This window comes from Urocampus carinirostris, chromosome 8, assembly GCF_059441175.1.
Source record: "Urocampus carinirostris isolate Australia breed hairy pipefish chromosome 8, RoL_Ucar_1.0, whole genome shotgun sequence".
Taxonomy (NCBI): Eukaryota; Metazoa; Chordata; class Actinopteri; order Syngnathiformes; family Syngnathidae; genus Urocampus; species Urocampus carinirostris.
This window is the reverse complement of record NC_142356.1, coordinates 34,786,074-34,791,491: the sequence shown is the minus strand read 5'-3', so window position 1 is coordinate 34,791,491 and position 5,418 is coordinate 34,786,074.

Here is a 5,418-nt window from a genome sequence, read left to right as displayed (position 1 = left end):
CTACTGAGTTGGCCTTCCCTGCCCGTTCGAACCACGGCCCCGCCCGTCGTGGCCCTTGCTGTGCCTCGAATGGGGTCCCAGGAAGAATTGACGCCTGCCTGCCCGACTCCCGTGCCGATTGCCTGCTATTCCCTCTCCCCTGCGTGCAAGTCCGACTCCGACTCCGCTGCCCGTCGGGCCGACTCCGACTCCGCTGCCCGTCGGGCCGACTCCGACTCCGCTGCCCGTCGGGCCGACTCCGACTCTGATGCCTGCCTGCCCGACTCCCGTGCCGACTGCCTGCTATTCAGTCTCCCCTGCGTGCCGGTCCGACTCCGCTGCCTGCCAGTCCGACACCGCTGCCTGCCAGTCCGACTCCGCTGCCTGCGTGCCAGTCCGACTCCGCTGCCTGCGTGCCAGTCCGACTCCGCTGCCTGCGTGCCAGTCCGACTCCGCTGCCTGCGTGCCAGTCCGACTCCGCTGCCTGCGTGCCAGTCCGACTCAGCTGCTCCTGTTTTGCCGGTTCTGATTTTGACTCTCTCATGTCTTGTCTGTTTTGATTTTGACCCTCTCATGTTTGCCTGTTTTGATTTTGACCCTCTCATGTTTGCCTGTTCTGATTTTGCCTGTCCTGTTTACCTGCCCTGATTTTGCCTGTCCTGTTCTCGTCGGTTCTGCCTGTCTGTTATCCCCTGGCCAGTTTGCCCACCAGACCCCCTCCCTGCCGAGCGCCGATTCCGATCCGCCCGACGCAGATGGCGCCTGCCTCTCCCCGTTCCTGCGTGTTCGGAGGAGGGAGCGGGGTTGCCCCAATCGCGAGCGTCAACATTCCGGGGCGTGAGGTTGTAATTTTTTCTTTTTTGGGACCTCGGGAGCTGTCCCTTAAGAGGGGGGCTCTGTCACGGTCGCCTTGGTGACCAGTCTGCCCCGCCCTCTGGGCAACAGCTGAAAGCAGTTCCACTAATTGTGGGTCTGTATTTAAGGCTGCATTGTGGGCTCTGCCGTTGCGGGTTCATTACTCATTATTCACAATCCCGGTCTGTTATGCCTTGTCCTGTTTTAGTCTGTTATGCCTTGTCCTGTTTTAGTCTGTTATGCTTTGTCCTGTTTTAGTCTGTTATGCCTTGTCCTGTTGAGTTCGTGCCGGAGGAACTCTGTATTGTTCTGTTTTGCCCCGGAGTATTGGGCGACTTTTATTTTGTAAAATAAAACTTATGGATCGTCAACGCATTTGAGTTCTCCCTTCATGCCTCCTGCCTCCGTTCTGGTCCGGTCCCCTTCCACGCCACCACGCTCTCGTGACAGGGAGACCAAACGGTTGCAGTCGCAATTCCCAGCTCGTCCAATTTAATTGTCGAATTGCCAGACACTAAAACCCCAAATGTCCCCGATAAGTAGGTAGCCTTACATTACTTAATACACTATCTGGGTGTGAGTGTGTAAAAGGGTTAGTGTGAAGTACATTGTAAACTGCTTTGGGAGTTATTCAGTGATTTGAGATACGCTATATAAAAGCTGTCCACCACATTAAAAGAGGAAAAAGAATGGAACATAAGTAGACATGTGAAAAAAAGGACAAACCAAGAAAATAGGAAAAGGCAAAGAAAATACAAGAACAAATAGAGAAAAAGGAAAAAAAAAAAAACAACACAAAAACATTTTGTTTTTGATAGCAAGATGGCCGACAACCATGCCAGCTCCCCCTAAGCAAGGCTCATCTTATGAGAAAAAAAATACCAATTTCTCAACCTACCAGTCGTGTTTTTACTAAAATGCACGCTTGCTGTCCCTTAAGCTTTGCTACTTTCTGGCAAACTCTGGATTAATGCACACTGGCTGTGAGTCTGCTTTCTCATCACACTCACTTTTTGTTCCTGATCTTTGTTAAAACTGCATCGATAATACCAAAATTGCTTGAAGTAGATTAATTGCTCTGTCTTCTTTTTTAATGAAGATATGTTTTTTAAGACAAATGCCACAACTGTGCCGCCTGTAAACATTCATATAACAGTAAAACATATTTTGTATTATATACCATGAGGGTTGGGGAAACTAAAGCAATGTGTTTGGAATGTGAAGGAGAAGAAGGTCAGAGCCGGGGTGGGCGGGTTTGGCTTTCAAAGTGCTTACTAGGTCAAAGAAATTGAAGCCCAGGGGCAAAGTCTATTGTCTCACCCTGTGTGGTTGCTGCCAACACAGAGACTAGTTTGGCCTCTGACTTTGGATCTTGCCGCAGTGTGAAAGAGGTCAGAAAAGCACATCTTAGCCCCTGTTCAGTCCAAGATGGCAGATGTTTTTCTCAGTGAAAATTCTTATTTTCATGCCAAGTCATTAATATTTGTAAAGCCTTTAATCACAAAGGGTCTCAATTCGGGTTATCATAGAACATAGGGTGGGCTGATGCTATCTCCCCATTTGTTGAACAATTTTACTCATAGTTAAAGCTTAAAAGCTGCTTTAACTCTTTCAGTTAAAGTTTCCCAGCTGCTTTAATCATTGAGCATTAACTTGGGTTTAAAGCTTAGAAGTTGCTTTGGGTCAAAAGATACAGGTATATACAGGGAGTGCAGAATTATTAGGCAAATGAGTATTTTGACCACATCATCCTCTTTATGCATGTTGTCTTACTCCAAGCTGTATAGGCTCGAAAGCCTACTACCAATTAAGCATATCAGGTGATGTGCATCTCTGTAATGAGAAGGGGTGTGGTCTAATGACATCAACACCCTATATCAGGTGTGCATAATTATTAGGCAACTTCCTTTCCTTTGGCAAAATGGGTCAGAAGAGGGACTTGACAGGCTCTGAAAAGTCAAAAATAGTGAGATATCTTGCAGAGGGATGCAGCACTCTTAAAATTGCCAAGCTTCTGAAGCGTGATCATCGAACAATCAAGCGTTACATTCAAAATAGTCAACAGGGTCGCAAGAAGCGTGTAGAAAAACCAAGGCGCAAAATAACTGCCCGTGAACTGAGAAAAGTCAAGCGTACAGCTGCCAAGATGCCACTTGCCACCAGTTTTGCCATATTTCAGAGCTGCAACATCACTGGAGTGCCCAAAAGCACAAGGTGTGCAATACTCAGAGACATGGCCAAGGTAAGAAAGGCTGAAAAACGACCACCACTGAACAAGACACACAAGCTGAAACGTCAAGACTGGGCCAAGAAAAATCTCAAGACGGATTTTTCTAAGGTTTTATGGACTGATGAAATGAGAGTGAGTCTTGATGGGCCAGATGGATGGGCCCGTGGCTGGATCGGTAAAGGGCAGAGAGCTCCAGTCTGCCTCAGACGCCAGCAAGGTGGAGGTGGGGTACTGGTATGGGCTGGTATCATCAAAGATGAGCTTGTGGGGCCTTTTCGGGTTGAGGATGGACTCAAGCTCAACTCCCAGTCCTACTGCCAGTTTCTGGAAGACACCTTCTTCAAGCAGTGGTACAGGAAGAAGTCCGCATCCTTCAAGAAAAACATGATTTTCATGCAGGACAACGCTCCATCACACGCATCCAAGTACTCCACAGCGTGGCTGGCAAGAAAGGGTCTAAAAGAAGAAAAACTAATGACATGGCCTCCTTGTTCACCTGATCTGAACCCCATAGAGAACCTGTGGTCCCTCATCAAATGTGAGATTTACAAGGAGGGAAAACAGTACACCTCTCTGAACAGTGTCTGGGACGCTGTGGTTGCTGCTGCACGCAATGTTGATCGTGAACAGATCAAAGCACTGACAGAATCCATGGATGGCAGGCTTTTGAGTGTCCTTGCAAAGAAAGGTGGCTATATTGGTCACTGATTTGTTTTTGTTTTGTTTTTGAATGTCAGAAATTTATATTTGTGAATGTTGAGCTGTTATATTGGTTTCCCTGATGAAAATAAATAATTGAAATGGGTATACATTTGTTTTTTGTTAAGTTGCCTAATAATTATGCACAGTAATAGTCAGCTGCACACACAGATATCCTCCTAAAATAGCTAAAACTAAAAAAGCCCCACTCCAACTTCCAAAATATTCAGCTTTGATATTAATGAGACTTTTGGGTTCATTAAGAACATGGTTGTTGTTCAATAATAAAATTAATCCTCAAAAATACAACTTGCCTAATAATTCTGCACTCCCTGTAGTTGCCTTACCTCAAGAGTTAAGGCCTTTATGATGTGTTAATACTTAAGTTGTGCATTACCTCTTCAGTTAAAGGAAGGAGCAAGCTTTAACTCTGACTTAAATATGAATCAGACTTTAACCCTCTAGCTGAAGCTTCATGATTTCTTTAATTATTGGGCATTACGTGAAGGTTAATGCTTTGAAGCTGCTTTACATCAAACGTTACCACTACACACCTGATTTAACTTGAGTGAAAGCTTCAAAGTTTCTTTTTTTGTTGAGTTGTGTGAAGAAAAATGAAATCATGTCAGATATAGCTAAACCTATTGTTTTTTTTATTGTCTCTTGGACCGATATCGTTCTGCCTTTATTGACTAAAAATGACGTTGACCACATAAAGTGAATTAAAAAAACCTGTGGATGATCCAGAGGGTATGTTGGTCCTCGTGTAGAGGAAAGTAATTATTGTTGTTCTTCCATTGAATAAGTTAATACAATAGAAAACAGGGCAACACAATACAACCAACAATCCATCCATATATGCACCGCTTATCTTCAGTTGGGTCGCAGGGGTGCTGGAGCCCATCCCAGCCATCTCCGGGCAGTGGGCAGGGAACACCCTGAACTGGTTGCCAGCCAGTCGCAGGGCACACAGAGACAGACAAACTGCTCGCTCATTCACACCTAGGGACAATTTGGACCGGCCGATTAACCTGAATTGCATGTTTTTTGAAAGTGAGAAGAAAAAGGAATGCCCGGAGGAAACCCACGCAAGCACAGGGAGAACATGCAAACTCCACACAGGAGGGTTCGATCTCATGACCTCAGAACTGTGCTGCACACGTGCTAAACACTGCGCTGCCCAGCTGCCCCAATACAAACATTTGAAAAACCACTTATGATTTTTGATGCATGACACAAATAAGACATTGTAATATTCTGTGCTAAAAACTTTGACTTTGATATAAACTTTATTTGCCTCATTGGTCATTTTAACCTGATAATTAGCTTACAGGGTTCCTACCGGTGCTTGAACTCCTTGAAACTGCTTGAATTTCTATGCATTTTCAGGGTTTAGTAAGTGTTTGAATTAAGGGGGAAATCCTTGTAAATGCTTGAAATTTTTGCCATGTTTCCCGGCAGTCTGATTCGATTGACCATACTATTTATGAAGGAAATTAAATTAAGTCTGTTTAAAATTGATGACGTTACGCTTGCTCTAGTGGCTTTGTTTTGCCATTGCATTTTTTCTTCCCTTTTTGAATAACAGCAGCTGGCATTAGTTTATATAGAGTTGTCATCGGAAGTGTCATCGCCTTCTAAACGTGCTCAAGAGG